The sequence below is a fragment of the Ranitomeya imitator genome, chromosome 3 (assembly GCF_032444005.1).
Source record: "Ranitomeya imitator isolate aRanImi1 chromosome 3, aRanImi1.pri, whole genome shotgun sequence".
NCBI lineage: Eukaryota > Metazoa > Chordata > Amphibia > Anura > Dendrobatidae > Ranitomeya > Ranitomeya imitator.
This window is the reverse complement of record NC_091284.1, coordinates 687,985,297-688,005,381: the sequence shown is the minus strand read 5'-3', so window position 1 is coordinate 688,005,381 and position 20,085 is coordinate 687,985,297. Positions and strand designations below refer to the sequence as shown.

Genomic DNA, 20,085 nt, shown 5'->3' with positions numbered 1-20,085 from the left:
TTCTCCTTGCCCACGTGGAACTCAACACGTACAAAATGTGTCTCATTACAGACCATTACAATGTCCCTGAGGTGTGACTTTCCTTTTTAATGACACGCAGCACCCCCATTGTTAGCGCTGCCCGTCTCCTGACATCATTGGTTGGCTGGCTGTGCCTGTGCGTCCCCCCTGCCCGACACAACGCCCCCCGTTGTCTCATATATTTTGACTGCGAGGGTGTGATTGATGGGCACGAGCAGTGCATATGTTCCCCTGTTTTCACTCCCCTCCTTCCGCCTTCTTCTGACTGTGCGGCCTCATGGCCGCGGCATGCGATAAGGGATCAGCTGAGGCCGCCCAGTCTGAAGCAGGTGTAAGGACATGTGTGAGCGGCGAACATATTTACTGCACAAGGCCACGAATCCCAGCACCGCAGTGTGACTTTAGGAAAAGCCACTGTGGGTCTGGGATTTATGGCCATCGTTAACCGCACCGGCCAACATGAAATGAGGTCATGAGACGGCCTGCACTAACAGGGTATTGCCAAGGGATAACACAAGAGCGCAGTTTCCTGTACTGCAAATAACAACGGTAAGGAATCTGCGCACAGCACCTAGGTGTAAATTTGTACACCTGTGCTGCGTCTCCTTAAAAAGACTAGTAGTCACGCCTCCACTACTGTTTGACAGTATAATGGGCTAAATAGTGTACGTGTTTAATTCAGCGTGTGCAAGGAGCAAAATTAAATAGAGCAACCTTTGACTTGTGCATCATTAATGCTGTTCAAGGTGTGGCTCTTGTACCTTGCAACACCTGAGGGGGGGGGTTAAAGGTAACCTTTGAAATTGGTTCAACTAGGCTTCGGCCTACACTCTGCTCCTCTACTCCTCCTGCTGACCCTGGGCTCAAACACCGCTAGTTTTTGCCCGGAACGGCTAGCTGCACAGAGAAAAACACCAGCCAATGTGTTAGTGGGGTTCAGCAACCTCAGCTGTTCCCCTGCTGTGTAGTCGGCAACGTGTCCAGCACAAGCCACGCTGGCACAACTGACCAAAAGCTGCCACCAGTGCAGGCTTCGGCCTACACTTTGCTCCTCTCCTCCTCCTGCTGACCCTGGGCTCAAACAACGCCAGTTTCTGCCCGGACATGCTAGCTGCACAGAGATAAACACCAGCCAATGTGTTAGTGGGGTTCAGCACCGCCAGCTGTTCCCCTGCTGTGTAGCTGGCAACGTGTCCTGCAAACGCCACGCAGGCACATGAACTGAAATTGAAGGGAGCCTGCCCCCCACCCCCCCAGGTGTTTCTATGTATAACAGCCACCTTGTACAGCAGTACTGCTGCATTTGTACAAGGTGGCTGACTTTTTCTCCTTGCACACGTGGAACTCAACAAGTACAAAATGTGTCTCATTACAGACCATTACAATGTCCCTGAGGTGTGACTTTCCTTTTTAATGACACGCAGCACCCCCATTGTTAGCGCTGCCCGTCTCCTGACATCATTGGTTGGCTGGCTGTGCCTGTGCGTCCCCCTGCCCGACACAACGCCCCCCGTTGTCTCATTTATTTTGACTGCGAGGGTGTGATTGATGGGCACGAGCAGTGCATATGTTCCCCTGTCTTCACTCCCCTCCTTCCGCCTTCTTCTGACTGTGCGGCCTCATGGCCGCGGCATGCGATAAGGGATCAGCTGAGGCCGCCCAGTCTGAAGCAGGTGTAAGGACATGTGTGAGCGGCGAACATATTTACTGCACAAGGCCACGAATCCCAGCACCGCAGTGTGACTTTAGGAAAAGCCACTGTGGGTCTGGGATTTATGGCCATCGTTAACCGCAGCGGCCAACATGAAATGAGGTCATGAGACGGCCTGCACTAACAGGGTATTGCCAAGGGATAACACAAGAGCGCAGTTTCCTGTACTGCAAATAACAACGGTAAGGAATCTGCGCACAGCACCTAGGTGTAAATTTGTACACCTGTGCTGCGTCACCTTAAAAAGACTAGTAGTCACGCCTCCACTACTGTTTGACAGTATAATGGGCTAAATAGTGTACGTGTTTAATTCAGCGTGTGCAAGGAGCAAAATTAAATAGAGCAACCTTTGACTTGTGCATCATTAATGCTGTTCAAGGTGTGGCTCTTGTACCTTGCAACACCTGAGGGGGGGGGTTAAAGGTAACCTTTGAAATTGGTTCAACTAGGCTTCGGCCTACACTCTGCTCCTCTACTCCTCCTGCTGACCCTGGGCTCAAACACCGCTAGTTTTTGCCCGGAACGGCTAGCTGCACAGAGAAAAACACCAGCCAATGTGTTAGTGGGGTTCAGCAACGCCAGCTGTTCCCCTGCTGTGTAGTCGGCAACGTGTCCAGCACAAGCCACGCTGGCACAACTGACCAAAAGCTGCCACCAGTGCAGGCTTCGGCCTACACTTTGCTCCTCTCCTCCTCCTGCTGACCCTGGGCTCAAACAACGCCAGTTTCTGCCCGGACATGCTAGCTGCACAGAGATAAACACCAGCCAATGTGTTAGTGGGGTTCAGCACCGCCAGCTGTTCCCCTGCTGTGTAGCTGGCAACGTGTCCTGCAAACGCCACGCAGGCACATGAACTGAAATTGAAGGGAGCCTGCCCCCCACCCCCCCAGGTGTTTCTATGTATAACAGCCACCTTGTACAGCAGTACTGCTGCATTTGTACAAGGTGGCTGACTTTTTCTCCTTGCACACGTGGAACTCAACAAGTACAAAATGTGTCTCATTACAGACCATTACAATGTCCCTGAGGTGTGACTTTCCTTTTTAATGACACGCAGCACCCCCATTGTTAGCGCTGCCCGTCTCCTGACATCATTGGTTGGCTGGCTGTGCCTGTGCGTCCCCCTGCCCGACACAACGCCCCTCGTTGTCTCATATATTTTGACTGCGAGGGTGTGATTGATGGGCACGAGCAGTGCATATGTTCCCCTGTCTTCACTCCCCTCCTTCCGCCTTCTTCTGACTGTGCGGCCTCATGGCCGCGGCATGCGATAAGGGATCAGCTGAGGCCGCCCAGTCTGAAGCAGGTGTAAGGACATGTGTGAGCGGCGAACATATTTACTGCACAAGGCCACGAATCCCAGCACCGCAGTGTGACTTTAGGAAAAGCCACTGTGGGTCTGGGATTTATGGCCATCGTTGACCGCAGCGGCCAACATGAAATGAGGTCATGAGACGGCCTGCACTAACAGGGTATTGCCAAGGGATAACACAAGAGCGCAGTTTCCTGTACTGCAAATAACAACGGTAAGGAATCTGCGCACAGCACCTAGGTGTAAATTTGTACACCTGTGCTGCGTCACCTTAAAAAGACTAGTAGTCACGCCTCCACTACTGTTTGACAGTATAATGGGCTAAATAGTGTACGTGTTTAATTCAGCGTGTGCAAGGAGCAAAATTAAATAGAGCAACCTTTGACTTGTGCATCATTAATGCTGTTCAAGGTGTGGCTCTTGTACCTTGCAACACCTGAGGGGGGGGGTTAAAGGTAACCTTTGAAATTGGTTCAACTAGGCTTCGGCCTACACTCTGCTCCTCTACTCCTCCTGCTGACCCTGGGCTCAAACACCGCTAGTTTTTGCCCGGAAATGCTAGCTGCACAGAGAAAAACACCAGCCAATGTGTTAGTGGGGTTCAGCACCGCCAGCTGTTCCCCCGCTGTGTAGCCGGCATCGTGTCCAGCACAAGCCACGCTGGCACAACCGACCAAAAGCTGCCACCAGTGCAGGCTTCGGCCTACACTTTGCTCCTCTCCTCCTCCTCCTGCTGACCCTGGGCTCTAACACCGCTAGTTTTTGCCCGGACATGCAATCTGCACAGAGAAAAACACCAGTCAATGTGTCAGTGGGGTTCAGCAACGCCAGCTGTTCCCCTGCTGTGTAGCTTGCAACGTGACCTGCAAACGCCACGCAGGCACATGAACTGAAATTGAAGGGAGCCTGCCCCCCACCCACAGGTGTTTCTATGTATAACAGCCACCTTGTACAGCAGTACTGCTGCATTTGTACAAGGTGGCTGACTTTTTCTCCTTGCCCACGTGGAACTCAACACGTAGAAAATGTTTCTCATTAGAGACCATTACAATGTCCCTGAGGTGTGACTTTCCTTTGTAATGACACGCAGCACCACCCTTGTTAGCGCTGCCCGTCTTTTGACATCATTGGTTAGCTGGCTGCGCCTGTGCATCTCCCCTGCTCGAAACAACGGCCCTCGGTGTCTTATTTTTTTGGACAGCGAGGGTGTGATTGATGGGCATGTGCAGTGCATATGTTTGCCTGTGTTCACTCATCTCCTTCCGCCTTCTTCAGACTGGGTGTCCTCATGGCCTCGGCAGGCGATAAGGGATCAGATGAGGCCGTCCAGTCTGAAGCAGGTGTAAGGACATGTGTGAGCGGCAAACATATTTACTGCACCAGGGCACGAATCCCAGCACCGCAGTGTGATTTTTTAAAAACACACTGTGGGTCTGGGATTCATGTCCATCGCTAACCGCAACGGCCAACATGAAATGAGGTCATAAGACAGGAAGCGCTCACAGCGCATGGCCAAAGGATCACAAGAGCGCAGACTCCTGTACAGCAACTAACAACGCTCAGGAAGCTGCGCCCATGCAAAAAGGTGTTGTTTTCGACACCTGTGCTGCTTTTCTTTAAAAAGACAAGTCACGCCTCCACTACTGTTAAACAGTATAATGGGCTAAATAGTCTACGTGTTGCATTCAGCTTGTGCAAGTAGACAAATTAATAGAGCAACCTTTTACTTGTGCAGCATTAATGCTGCAGAAGGAGTGGCTCTTGTTCTTTGTAACACCTGAGGGGGGGTTAAAGGTAACCTTTGAAATTGGTTCAACTAGGCTTCGGCCTACACTCTGCTCCTCTCCTCCTCCTGCTGACCCTGGGCTCTAACAACGCTAGTTTTTGCCCGGAAATGCTAGCTGCACAGAGAAAAACACCAGCCAATGTGTTAGTGGGGTTCAGCAACGCCAGCTGTTCCCCCGCTGTGTAGCCGGCATCGTGTCCAGCACAAGCCACGCTGGCACAACCGACCAAAAGCTGCCACCAGTGCAGGCTTCGGCCTACACTTTGCTCCTCTCCTCCTCCTCCTGCTGACCCTGGGCTCAAACACCGCTAGTTTTTGCCCGGAAATGCTAGCTGCACAGAGAAAAACACCAGCCAATGTGTTAGTGGGGTTCAGCAACGCCAGCTGTTCCCCCGCTGTGTAGCCGGCATCGTGTCCAGCACAAGCCACGCTGGCACAACCGACCAAAAGCTGCCACCAGTGCAGGCTTCGGCCTACACTTTGCTCCTCTCCTCCTCCTCCTGCTGACCCTGGGCTCAAACACCGCTAGTTTTTGCCCGGAAATGCTAGCTGCACAGAGAAAAACACCAGCCAATGTGTTAGTGGGGTTCAGCACCGCCAGCTGTTCCCCTGCTGTGCAGCTTGCAACGTGACCTGCAAACGCCACGCAGGCACATGAACTGAAATTGAAGGGAGCCTGGCCCCCACCCCCAGGTGTTTCTATGTATAACAGCCACCTTGTACAGCAGTACTGCTGCATTTGTACAAGGTGGCTGATGTTTTCTCCTTGCCCACGTGGAACTCAACACGTACAAAATGTGTCTCTTTGAGACCATTCCACTGTCCCTGAGGTGTGACTTTCCTTTCTAATGATACGCAGCACCCCCCTTGGTAGCGCTTCCCGTCTTCTGACATCATTGGTTGGCTACTTGCGCCTGTTCGTCCGCCCTGCCTGAATAAAATGCTCCTCGTTGTCTTAATTATTTTGACTGCGAGGGTGTGATTGATGGGCACGAGCAGTGCATATCTTCGCCTGTCTTAACTCATCTCCTTCAGCCTTCTTCAGACTGTGCAGCCTCATGGCCGCGGCATGCGAGAAGGGATCAGCAGAGGCCGCCCAGTCTGAAGCAGGTGTAAGGACGTGTGTGAGCGGCCAAAATATTTACTGCTCAAGGCCACGAATCCCAGCACCGCAGTGTGGCTTTATGAAAAGACACTGTGGGTCTGGGATTTATGGCCATCGTTAACCGCACCGGCCAACATGAAATGATGTCATAAGATGGGCAGCGCTAACAGGGCATTGCCAAGGGATAACACAAGAGCGCAGACTCCTGTACAGCAAATAACAACGCTCAGGAAGCTGCTCCAAGCACCAAGGCGTTATTTTGGACACCTGTGCTGCGTCTCATCAAAAAACCAAGTCACGCATCCACTACAGTTTGACTGTAGAATGGGGTAAATTGTGTATGTCTTTCATTCAGCGTGTGCAAGTAGACAAATTAATAGAGCAACCTTTCACTTGTGCAGCATTAATACTGCACAAGGTGTGTCTCTTGTACTTTGTAACACCTGAGGGGGGGGTTAAAGGTTTCCTTTGAAATTGGTTCAACTAAGCTTCGGCCTACACTCTGCTCCTCTCCTCCTCCTCCTGCTTCAACACGGGCTCTAACATCGCTAGTTTTTGCCCGCAAGTGCTAGCTGCACAGAGAAAAACACACGCCATTGTGTTAGTGGGGTTCAGCAACGCCAGCTGTTCCCCCAGTGTGTAGCCGGCAAAGTGTCCTGCAAACGCAACGCAGACACAAAGCTGCCTCCAGTGCAGGCTTCGGCCTACACTCATCTCCCCCTGCTTACCCTTTGCTCCAACACCGCTAGTTGGGGCTCTAGGAAGACAATCTTTAATAGGCAAGGCAACGCATCCGTGTTCCAGCACCGCCAGCTGGTTCTCGGCAGTGTTCTTGTCACAGGTACTCCCTCGTGCCAAGCCTGGTTTCAGCACCGTCAGCTGTTTCCGGGTTGTGTCAACTTCACTGAGACGCCTATGCTTGCCCCGTCGTGGGGCGGTCGAGTTAGCCAACTCCAGGGTGCCTCCAGTTTAGGAGCTTCCTATGTGGGCTGCGTGAACTGGTAGTCAAGGCTGGTTCTGTAGTGCCAGTAGGCCCAGCTCCCCCTGTAGGACTGTTGGGGTTCGGTAACTGCGGCTGCCTCGCGGCCTAGCTGTTCTCTCCTCTCCTGTGGACCTTCGGGTCCACCACCTGGTTCCAGCACCGTCAGCTGGTTCCGGGCCGAGCCTTTGGCTTAGGTGCCTCCTCCTGGGTATCCGAGTTCCGCCAACGCCAGGCGGTCCTTGGTAGTGCTTTTAAGCGCGGGCACCTACAGCTTAGTAACCGGGTTCCAGCACCGTCAGCTGGTCCTCGGTCGTGCCATTGGCTCTTGCACACTGGGGCAACGCATCCGGGTTCCAGCACCGCCAGCTGGTTCTCGGCAGTGTTTTTGTCACAGGTACTCCCTCGTGCCAAGCCTGGTTTCAGCACCGTCAGCTGTTTCCGGGTTGTGTCAAGCTCACTGAGACACCTATGCTTGCCTCGTCGTGGTGCGGTCGGGTTAGCCAACTCCAGGGTGCCTCCAGTTTAGGAGCTTCCTATGTGGGCTGCGTGAACTGGTAGTCAAGGCTGGTTCTGTAGTGCCAGTAGGCCCAGCTCCCCCTGTAGGACTGTTGGGGTTCGGTAACTGCGGCTGCCTCGCGGCCTAGCTGTTCTCTCCTCTCCTGTGGGCCTTGGGGTCCACCACCTGGTTCCAGCACCGTCAGCTGGTTCCGGGCCGAGCCTTTGGCTTAGGTGCCTCCTCCTGGGTATCCGAGTTCCGCCAACGCCAGGCGGTCCTTGGTAGTGCTTTTAAGCGCGGGCACCTACAGCTTAGTAACCGGGTTCCAGCACCGTCAGCTGGTCCTCGGTCGTGCCATTGGCTCTTGCACACTGGGGCAACGCATCCGGGTTCCAGCACCGCCAGCTGGTTCTCGGCAGTGTTCTTGTCACAGGTACTCCCTCGTGCCAAGCCTGGTTTCAGCACCGTCAGCTGTTTCCGGGTTGTGTCAAGCTCACTGAGACACCTATGCTTGCCTCGTCGTGGTGCGGTCGGGTTAGCCAACTCCAGGGTGCCTCCAGTTTAGGAGCTTCCTATGTGGGCTGCGTGAACTGGTAGTCAAGGCTGGTTCTGTAGTGCCAGTAGGCCCAGCTCCCCCTGTAGGACTGTTGGGGTTCGGTAACTGCGGCTGCCTCGCGGCCTAGCTGTTCTCTCCTCTCCTGTGGGCCTTGGGGTCCACCACCTGGTTCCAGCACCGTCAGCTGGTTCCGGGCCGAGCCTTTGGCTTAGGTGCCTCCTCCTGGGTATCCGAGTTCCGCCAACGCCAGGCGGTCCTTGGTAGTGCTTTTAAGCGCGGGCACCTACAGCTTAGTAACCGGGTTCCAGCACCGTCAGCTGGTCCTCGGTCGTGCCATTGGCTCTTGCACACTGGGGCAACGCATCCGGGTTCCAGCACCGCCAGCTGGTTCTCGGCAGTGTTTTTGTCACAGGCACTCCCTCGTGCCAAGCCTGGTTTCAGCACCGTCAGCTGTTTCCGGGTTGTGTCAAGCTCACTGAGACACCTATGCTTGCCTCGTCGTGGTGCGGTCGGGTTAGCCAACTCCAGGGTGCCTCCAGTTTAGGAGCTTCCTATGTGGGCTGCGTGAACTGGTAGTCAAGGCTGGTTCTGTAGTGCCAGTAGGCCCAGCTCCCCCTGTAGGACTGTTGGGGTTCGGTAACTGCGGCTGCCTCGCGGCCTAGCTGTTCTCTCCTCTCCTGTGGGCCTTGGGGTCCACCACCTGGTTCCAGCACCGTCAGCTGGTTCCGGGCCGAGCCTTTGGCTTAGGTGCCTCCTCCTGGGTATCCGAGTTCCGCCAACGCCAGGCGGTCCTTGGTAGTGCTTTTAAGCGCGGGCACCTACAGCTTAGTAACCGGGTTCCAGCACCGTCAGCTGGTCCTCGGTCGTGCCATTGGCTCTTGCACACTGGGGCAACGCATCCGGGTTCCAGCACCGCCAGCTGGTTCTCGGCAGTGTTTTTGTCACAGGTACTCCCTCGTGCCAAGCCTGGTTTCAGCACCGTCAGCTGTTTCCGGGTTGTGTCAAGCTCACTGAGACACCTATGCTTGCCTCGTCGTGGTGCGGTCGGGTTAGCCAACTCCAGGGTGCCTCCAGTTTAGGAGCTTCCTATGTGGGCTGCGTGAACTGGTAGTCAAGGCTGGTTCTGTAGTGCCAGTAGGCCCAGCTCCCCCTGTAGGACTGTTGGGGTTCGGTAACTGCGGCTGCCTCGCGGCCTAGCTGTTCTCTCCTCTCCTGTGGGCCTTGGGGTCCACCACCTGGTTCCAGCACCGTCAGCTGGTTCCGGGCCGAGCCTTTGGCTTAGGTGCCTCCTCCTGGGTATCCGAGTTCCGCCAACGCCAGGCGGTCCTTGGTAGTGCTTTTAAGCGCGGGCACCTACAGCTTAGTAACCGGGTTCCAGCACCGTCAGCTGGTCCTCGGTCGTGCCATTGGCTCTTGCACACTGGGGCAACGCATCCGGGTTCCAGCACCGCCAGCTGGTTCTCGGCAGTGTTTTTGTCACAGGTACTCCCTCGTGCCAAGCCTGGTTTCAGCACCGTCAGCTGTTTCCGGGTTGTGTCAAGCTCACTGAGACACCTATGCTTGCCTCGTCGTGGTGCGGTCGGGTTAGCCAACTCCAGGGTGCCTCCAGTTTAGGAGCTTCCTATGTGGGCTGCGTGAACTGGTAGTCAAGGCTGGTTCTGTAGTGCCAGTAGGCCCAGCTCCCCCTGTAGGACTGTTGGGGTTCGGTAACTGCGGCTGCCTCGCGGCCTAGCTGTTCTCTCCTCTCCTGTGGGCCTTGGGGTCCACCACCTGGTTCCAGCACCGTCAGCTGGTTCCGGGCCGAGCCTTTGGCTTAGGTGCCTCCTCCTGGGTATCCGAGTTCCGCCAACGCCAGGCGGTCCTTGGTAGTGCTTTTAAGCGCGGGCACCTACAGCTTAGTAACCGGGTTCCAGCACCGTCAGCTGGTCCTCGGTCGTGCCATTGGCTCTTGCACACTGGGGCAACGCATCCGGGTTCCAGCACCGCCAGCTGGTTCTCGGCAGTGTTCTTGTCACAGGTACTCCCTCGTGCCAAGCCTGGTTTCAGCACCGTCAGCTGTTTCCGGGTTGTGTCAAGCTCACTGAGACACCTATGCTTGCCTCGTCGTGGTGCGGTCGGGTTAGCCAACTCCAGGGTGCCTCCAGTTTAGGAGCTTCCTATGTGGGCTGCGTGAACTGGTAGTCAAGGCTGGTTCTGTAGTGCAGGTAGGCCCAGCTCCCCCTGTAGGACTGTTGGGGTTCGGTAACTGCGGCTGCCTCGCGGCCTAGCTGTTCTCTCCTCTCCTGTGGGCCTTGGGGTCCACCACCTAGTTCCAGCACCGTCAGCTGGTTCCGGGCCGAGCCTTTGGCTTAGGTGCCTCCTCCTGGGTATCCGAGTTCCGCCAACGCCAGGCGGTCCTTGGTAGTGCTTTTAAGCGCGGGCACCTACAGCTTAGTAACCGGGTTCCAGCACCGTCAGCTGGTCCTCGGTCGTGCCATTGGCTCTTGCACACTGGGGCAACGCATCCGGGTTCCAGCACCGCCAGCTGGTTCTCGGCAGTGTTCTTGTCACAGGTACTCCCTCGTGCCAAGCCTGGTTTCAGCACCGTCAGCTGTTTCCGGGTTGTGTCAAGCTCACTGAGACACCTATGCTTGCCTCGTCGTGGTGCGGTCGGGTTAGCCAACTCCAGGGTGCCTCCAGTTTAGGAGCTTCCTATGTGGGCTGCGTGAACTGGTAGTCAAGGCTGGTTCTGTAGTGCCAGTAGGCCCAGCTCCCCCTGTAGGACTGTTGGGGTTCGGTAACTGCGGCTGCCTCGCGGCCTAGCTGTTCTCTCCTCTCCTGTGGGCCTTGGGGTCCACCACCTGGTTCCAGCACCGTCAGCTGGTTCCGGGCCGAGCCTTTGGCTTAGGTGCCTCCTCCTGGGTATCCGAGTTCCGCCAACGCCAGGCGGTCCTTGGTAGTGCTTTTAAGCGCGGGCACCTACAGCTTAGTAACCGGGTTCCAGCACCGTCAGCTGGTCCTCGGTCGTGCCATTGGCTCTTGCACACTGGGGCAACGCATCCGGGTTCCAGCACCGCCAGCTGGTTCTCGGCAGTGTTTTTGTCACAGGTACTCCCTCGTGCCAAGCCTGGTTTCAGCACCGTCAGCTGTTTCCGGGTTGTGTCAAGCTCACTGAGACACCTATGCTTGCCTCGTCGTGGTGCGGTCGGGTTAGCCAACTCCAGGGTGCCTCCAGTTTAGGAGCTTCCTATGTGGGCTGCGTGAACTGGTAGTCAAGGCTGGTTCTGTAGTGCCAGTAGGCCCAGCTCCCCCTGTAGGACTGTTGGGGTTCGGTAACTGCGGCTGCCTCGCGGCCTAGCTGTTCTCTCCTCTCCTGTGGACCTTCGGGTCCACCACCTGGTTCCAGCACCGTCAGCTGGTTCCGGGCCGAGCCTTTGGCTTAGGTGCCTCCTCCTGGGTATCCGAGTTCCGCCAACGCCAGGCGGTCCTTGGTAGTGCTTTTAAGCGCGGGCACCTACAGCTTAGTAACCGGGTTCCAGCACCGTCAGCTGGTCCTCGGTCGTGCCATTGGCTCTTGCACACTGGGGCAACGCATCCGGGTTCCAGCACCGCCAGCTGGTTCTCGGCAGTGTTTTTGTCACAGGTACTCCCTCGTGCCAAGCCTGGTTTCAGCACCGTCAGCTGTTTCCGGGTTGTGTCAAGCTCACTGAGACACCTATGCTTGCCTCGTCGTGGTGCGGTCGGGTTAGCCAACTCCAGGGTGCCTCCAGTTTAGGAGCTTCCTATGTGGGCTGCGTGAACTGGTAGTCAAGGCTGGTTCTGTAGTGCCAGTAGGCCCAGCTCCCCCTGTAGGACTGTTGGGGTTCGGTAACTGCGGCTGCCTCGCGGCCTAGCTGTTCTCTCCTCTCCTGTGGACCTTGGGGTCCACCACCTGGTTCCAGCACCGTCAGCTGGTTCCGGGCCGAGCCTTTGGCTTAGGTGCCTCCTCCTGGGTATCCGAGTTCCGCCAACGCCAGGCGGTCCTTGGTAGTGCTTTTAAGCGCGGGCACCTACAGCTTAGTAACCGGGTTCCAGCACCGTCAGCTGGTCCTCGGTCGTGCCATTGGCTCTTGCACACTGGGGCAACGCATCCGGGTTCCAGCACCGCCAGCTGGTTCTCGGCAGTGTTCTTGTCACAGGTACTCCCTCGTGCCAAGCCTGGTTTCAGCACCGTCAGCTGTTTCCGGGTTGTGTCAAGCTCACTGAGACACCTATGCTTGCCTCGTCGTGGTGCGGTCGGGTTAGCCAACTCCAGGGTGCCTCCAGTTTAGGAGCTTCCTATGTGGGCTGCGTGAACTGGTAGTCAAGGCTGGTTCTGTAGTGCCAGTAGGCCCAGCTCCCCCTGTAGGACTGTTGGGGTTCGGTAACTGCGGCTGCCTCGCGGCCTAGCTGTTCTCTCCTCTCCTGTGGGCCTTGGGGTCCACCACCTGGTTCCAGCACCGTCAGCTGGTTCTCGGCAGTGTCTTTTGCTCTTGTACCTTCTGCTCCCCATCCTGGTTCCAGTACCGTCAGCTGGTTCCGGGCAGAGCCTTTGGCTTAGGTGCCTCCTTCTGGGTATCCAAGTTCCACCAACGTCAGGTGGTCCTTGGTAGTGCTTTCAGGCACGGGTACCTCCTGCTTAGTAACCGGGTTCCAGTAACGTCAGCTGGTCCTCGGTAGTTCCATTGGCTCTTGGACCTTCGGCTACCGATCCGGGTTCCAGTACCGTCAGCTGGTTCTCGGCAGTGTCTTTTGCTCTTGTACCTTCTGCTCCCCATCCTGGTTCCAGTAACGTCAGCTGGTTCCGGGCAGAGCCTTTGGCTTTGGTGCCTCCTTCTGGGTATCCGAGTTCCGTCAACGTCAGGCGGTCCTTGGTAGTGCTTTTTAGCACGGGTACCTCCTGCTTAGTAACCGGGTTCCAGTAACGTCAGCTGGTCCTCGGTAGTTCCATAGGCTCTTGAACCTTCGGGTAGCCATCCGAGTTCCAGTTCCATCAGCTGGTTCTTGGCATTTTCTCAGCCTTCTTGTACCTTCTGCTACATTTCCAAGTTGAAGACCCTAACGTCGACGACCCGGAAGACCACCACGATGACGACGACACGGAAGACCACCCCGATGACGACGACGACGACGGCGGAGACGACGACGGCGGAGATGACGACACTGGAGACGACGACCCTGGAGACGACAACATGGAAGACCGAGAAGCAGAAGAACAAGAGGCTGCAGAACAAAGAGCAGAAGAACATTAAGCATAAGACTTAATATCAGAGCAAAAGATATTATCTAAATTATATGCAGAAGAAGACTAAGCAGTGTATGGGGGTGAGTCCGTTCCTCCTCGTGGTGCCCCTGGATAAAGCCTGATGCTGCAGGCCAAACTGAACGCGGACAAATGTAACTTTTGTGACTGGCAGAACGGAAGGTGTAATCTTCAAACTTTTATAGATAACAACTACGGGAATGCCTGTCACAAATGAGAATATGATGAAGAAGTAGAATAGGAAGAATAATAACAGTGGAATAAAAAGAATATGTAGAATAAGAAGAATAATAATAGTTGAATAAAATGAATATGAAGAATGTAATAAAAAAAAAAAAATAGGTAGAAGATGAAGAAGAAGATGAATAAGGTGAAGAAGTTGATGTCAAAGATGCTGATGATGATGAAGATGAAAGTGTGGGAAAAGAAAAAAAAAAAGAAAAAAAAGAAGGGGAAGGGCGTGGAATAGTGAAACATCAATATCTGACAAAATAAAAAAAAAATTTACATAGTCAATATCTTTGTCACTCCGAACGTCTTAAAAAAAAACAAAAAACATGCTATTCTATTTGATTGGGATAAACCTCTATGACTTTAATGTCTCCGCCACCTCCCCAAATACATCCGGCATTATTCTTAGTTGTTTTCCTTCATGTAGAATGAACCTACAAGGAAAGAAAGGGTTTATTTTAATTCCGATATTTTGGTCCCATTGACTTGCATTGGGATCGGGTATCGGTATCGGCGATATCCGATATTTTTTGAATATCGGCCGATCCAAACCGATACCGATACTTTCCGATATCGGAAGGTATCGCTCAACACTAATGATGATCGATTCACTATAATGAGGCAGCAGATTTACTTTGGACTCCGTCTGGCCTTTGTTCAGTGGTGTCCTTTTCAGTAGTGCACACAACTGTGCAATCCTAAAAAGATGGATGCCGCAGGATCACAGGTCATATGGCGTCCACAATGACTCCATCTGCCTCACTGGAAACCCCAGTGTAAGCGCTCAGCGCAGAGCGCAGGATTAATGTGCACCAAGCCTTACTGCGATCTTTGGGAGGCAGAATGAAAAAATCAACAGTAGGTGAAGAATTGGTTTTATTTTTTACGTCGTTCCCCTAGCGGTGTAAGTGATTAGGTGACTTTATTCTTCGGGTCAGTGCGATTACAGTGATACCAGATTTATATGGGTCTTTATGTTTGGCTGCTGTAACACAATAAAAGACCCTTTTTATTTAAAATTATTAAACTAGTTTTTGCATCACCACATTTTGAGAGCTATAATATTTTTATATTTTGGCTGACAGAGCCATGCGAGGGCTTTTTTTTTGCAATACAAGCTGACGTTTTTATTGGTACCATTTTTGGGCACATGACATATTTTGAATGCTTTCTATTGGGGTTTTTGGGAGACAGAATGAACAAAAACCAGCAATTCAGGAACTGCTTTTTGTTTTTTTATATCGTTCTGTGTGTAGTAAAATTGGTAAGACAGCTTTATTCTTCACGTCAGTACGATTACAGTGATACCTCATTTATATAGTTTTATGTTTTGCCGCTTTATACAATTAAAACTATTTTATAGAAAAAAATATTATTTTTGTATTGCTTTATTCTTAGAGCTAGAACTTTTTTATTGTTCTGCTGATGGAGCTGTATGGTGCCTCTCTGGACCAGAAATATTATATATCCCACTCTTTGGCCCCAGGAACAAAATTATTGGTGCATTCATAAGAATGAAGGGGAGAAAGTTCTTGGCACCCCTGCTCCAAAAACACGTCCCCAACATCAGCCAAATATTTAGGCACAGACTGGGTGCCCAAGCAGTGTCCTTGACAATACTCACTCCACTTTACCACCATCCGAGTCTACCAATCTAACACAGGTTTGTGCAGAGTGAGCCAAGGTAGTCCAACAACCACAGGAGAGGTCAGACCCTCTAGCATATAACAGTCAATACTAGTGATGAGCGAATAGTGAAATTTTCAGATTTGGGAAAATCATCACAAATCATTTCTAATACCCATGAATATTGAATCCAATGCAAGTCAATGGAAAAGCTGAATATTTTTCTGCTGGACCCAACAAACAGGTCTGGGAGCATGAGAAAAAAGCTGAAATGGATGGGAAAGAGCTAAACCTAAATGGGAACAGCATGGAGAAGATGCCTTTCTGACTCACATATGGTATCTGGGAATAATAGTGTCAGACTTTTGCACCAGATTTACAAATTTATAAGAAGACCTACCAAACCTAAAAAAAATTTTAAAGGGAAAAATGCTAAGAAACATTTTTTCATAACATGTATATAAGGCAAAAAAAAAAAAAAAATATATATATATATATATATATATATATATATATATATATCCCCTTTAGCATATGTTCACAAGGAGCATTTTGGCTTTATTTTTTCCTTAACATTTGTGAGGGCTCTCACTCCTATATTTGGGAGGTCCCTCCCTCTTTCCAAATTGTTAGCTTGATAGTTGAATACATATTCTCCATCAATTTAGAATGCTAGCTAAAACATGCCCATTTGAATGTTAGGCTTCGCCCGCCACCACCACCACATCCACCGCCATGTCACACAGCAGGTGCTGTGAAACCAGAGTTTGGGAAGGGTCCTCGGGTAGTCCTGTACCATACATTTGGGAGAGCTCTCACTCCTATATTTGAGAGGTCCCTCCCTCATTCCAAATTGTTAGCTATATAGTGGAATATATATTCCCCATCCCTTTAGAATGCCAGCTAAAACATGCCCATTTGAATTTTGGCTTTGCCCACCACCACCATGACATACACCGTCATGTCATTATGAAGCCATCGCTTCACATTTTCAGAGGACCAGCAGGTGCCATGAAACATGTGTTTAGTGATCTCCACCGTTCATTCTGGCCACCTGATCCTAATGGAGCCACTGTCATAGTAGGTGAAGCCTCTTTAAGGTGAATATAATACAAGAGTTGGGGGAGCTGTATGCTCAATGACAGTACATTGGATTCTACCAGACACAAAAGCATTAGATTTAAATTCTGAATAGAGTGTATGCAAGAGAGGGCCTGTATTGTGGTCAGTCTGTCAGGCCTGAAACCCATGTCAGGAACATGTACAAGCCTCATTTTAGTTGGAAGCAGCCTCCACTAGGGAAAGATCAATCTTCCCAAGCCTACGCACTTCTTATGGAAACCTCACAACCAGGCAGAATATATCCATTGCATGATTTTGGGCAATAATGGCGCAATTTCAGGATATGTAAAGTGGTAACGAATATCTATGTCCTATCTAACTAACAATTTGTGAACTGACATATATGCTGACAAGGAACAACTGAATGCTGCACTGGGACAATGAGCTGGACGTGGTTGCTAACTGTTGTCTGTGCAACTGCAGGTTGTGGACAGGAGGCATCAGCGCCTGCTTCCTAGACAGAAGATTGTGAAGGCCATAACACAGGGGAAAGGCCAGTGGTTTCAGACAGATTTTGTACACAGGCATTCCACCCACCAAATGGGATGCTGTGTATGTGAGCAGTATATGGTGTATGATAACAGAGGTATTTTGCAGAATTTCCCTTTAAAAAGGATGTGTGGTTAAGATTTTCGAAAATGCAGCATATATATAGAGTTTCATTACTCATTATTATTCTGTGAAAGGCTGAAACCTGAAGAAGTGTGTGGAGCATATTAATTCATCGATGTTCCAAAATGTCCAAGTACAGACACAACAATCAACATCATGCAACCAGATACATGCTGAAAGAGATCGTGCTGGCGACCTCACAATAAATTTAGCAGTTACTATAATTGCTAGAGATAGTACAATTTTCACCATTGCACAATGTGCAAAGTTTTCAAAAAAACAACCCAAGGGGTCTGTATCAGACAAGTTGTTGACAGCCGTGTGTGCCTATCTGTTATGATTTTACCAGTCAAACTAAAAACCTGTTTGTAAGAAAGTCCTTACTGAGAGCTGGAAGAGCCGGGAAGAATATGTAGACAATCTTTTTATCAAGCTGAGACTGTAGTTTATTCGGAGATTTAATAGCAGAATAGTTTCATAAAAGTCAGAGACAAAGCATGCAGGCACAAACAGGAGTCCAGAAAGACAAAGTGACGCTGGGATATCTGGCGATGGTTTGGCCCTAGCCTGGCCATGGTGTGGCACGGCATCAGAATGGCGATGTAGTGGCCCTGAACAACAGTATCAGGGGTTTTTATACATGGTTTAGACAAAGAAAGCTGCACCTTGCAGCAAAGGGAGTATACATGATAACCTCATATTGCAGAGAGGAACATGTGTTTTACAACAAAGAATTCAATGACACAATATGACAATAATTAATGCTTCCCCAAACGACATTAAAAATCATAAATCTCCATGTCCCTCGTTATTCACATCATGCTTTAGCATGCTGCTATCCCAAAACTCATTGACACACATGGAAAAGCTAGTGCATATGGGCTAATCCCACAAAAGAGCTGTACAAACTGCTGAACAGATAACCCTTTCTATGATTCAAAAGTGTCAGAACACACTGTGTCTCATAGGTACTGCATATGAAGCTTTGTCGCTGCAGACCATAGAGTGCCTACCCAGATGCCAAAGTACCAAGACCAAAGTATGTAAATTCAGCAATGCAACTTGACACAATAGATGAGTTACTAAACAGTTGCAATTAGGGTTGTGCGGACCTATGGATGTTCACAATCGGAAGGTTCGACCGAACTTTGGTTCAGATACCAGACCTCTACCTGAACTTGAACCCGATCCCCATAAAAGTCAATGGGGATCCACACTTTGGTGCTGTAAAATGGTTGTAGTAATGGCTAGGAAGCTGCAGATAGAAGCCAAATAGGGGTAAGTGCAAGACAATTGCCCTGTGAACAAATGTGGATAGGGAAGTGAATTATAATAAAAATAAATAAATAAATAAATAAATATCAATCTTAAACCAGGAGGTAGAGGTCGAAGTGGAGGAGGAGATTGAGGAGGAAGTGGACATGGCAGTGTAGGTGGAATTTTTAATTTGGGGAGGCCCCAAAACATTGGGAATGGCAAGCACACCAAACAAATTGCAGTGGATTATAAGGCCACTTGCACATGTTATGTATTTGGTCAGTATTTTACATCATGATTGGTAAGCCAAAACCAGGAGTGGGCAAAAAAATGCAAAAGGTGTGAACGTGTTTCTATTATACTTTTCCTCTGACTGCTCCACTCCTGGTTTTGGCTTAGAAATACTGAGGTACAAAATATCACCAAATACTCAAAGTGTGCACATGGTCTAAAATTGGCTAGGTGCGGCTTGTACACTTCTTTATTCAGCCAAATGTATGAACAAGTTCTGTGGGATCCATGCCCGGTTGCTATTAATGAATGTGAATTTACCCACTTTGGCTGTGGAGATGTGGATGCATCTGTCTGTGATGACACCCCCTGCCATGCTAAACACACATTATAACAGTACACTTGCGGCAGGGCAGGCCAACTCCTCCAAGGCATAAAGAGCAAGCGCAGGTTATGTGTCCAATTTGAAGACCCAGAAGTTAAATGGGGCAGACCCATAATTTACTACATGTAGATGTGTGGACACACTCATCCACCATGTTATAGAAACTCTGCCTCCTGCTAATTCTGACCGTATCACATGGTGGTGCTGGATCTTGTGACGTACTGAGGAAGGTTTTTACATATTTCAGCCAGGCTAACCCTCCCTTCTGAGTTGATGCTGGTGCCCCAGCTCCATTGGTAACTTTCTCCTCCTCCATCTTGTGTTTCCACTGAGCCCCCGCAGTTAGGTGGGGGTGCCGTCAATAGTATGTCTGCCAGAGTGTGCAGTATTCACGCATTTTCCTTTTTGTGTTCCAGTGAAGGAAGGATGACTAGTTGTCCTTGTAGCAGGGTGGCCACACAGTAATCTGCACTGAAAATAATCCAGGAAACTCCGCAGTTGTTGCGCAGGCACAGCAGCATATATTAGCTCATGTGTGCCAGGCAATGACAATCTGTCCCTGGTGGGAGGTGAATTATCTGTGTACTGTGTACCCACCACGAAAGCTCCAGTGATGCCTATGAGCTGCTTTGAGTGCCACCCTGCCATGAACACGATTCCTATTCCAACTCCTAATCCTCCAAAACTGTCCAAAGACTGGACAGTTGTGCACCTGTCAGCCTTTGGAACCTACCCTCCGAGTCATGTGTAGGCGACTGGACTGAAAATGGTGTGACGTTTTTTCAAGGAGGCATGGAAGTGGGATAGTAACGCTGATGATGGCATCATCAGCAGCACTACCCATGTTCACGGAGTACTTGAAGCAGTGCAACACAGTACACATGTCCCATATGGAGACCCACCTGTTGGTTGTGTAGTAGTGTTGTTCCGCAGAGCAACTAACCCGTATGTGCTGCATCTGAAGCTCCACTGCATCTGAAGCCCACTTCTGCTTGCACAGTCTCTCTATCATATACAAGCTAGAATTCCACTTTGAGGGTACGTTATACATGAGTTGGTGAGCGGGAAGGTAAAAGTAATGCTGCAGCGCAGACTGGCGAGCAGCAGGAGGGTGAGAACTCCAGACAGCCTGCTCTTTCTGCAGCAGGTCTGAAATCTTGGGGTAATTTTTCAGGAAGCTCTGGACCAACAAATTAAGCACGTGTACCAGGCGATGGTTGTGCATCAATCCGGCTCGGCCTAGAGCTGCTTCAAGATTTTCTGTTATCGCATACCTCCAGGCCGGGCTTGAGGTTCAGCAGCAGAACAGCCTACTGTCATTTTCTCGTGGCTGTGTCTGAAGTTGGCTGTACAGATGTTATGCTGACTGGATGAAGAGGCGGTGGAGGAAGT

General features: G+C 51.0%; 1 long non-coding RNA gene across 1 annotated transcript in view; it reads right to left on the bottom strand.

Moving 5' to 3' along the window:
* The window catches only part of LOC138670823 (uncharacterized), a 285,272-nt gene that overhangs the window by 77,671 nt on the left and 187,516 nt on the right, over positions 1-20,085 (bottom strand). The window lies entirely within an intron of this gene.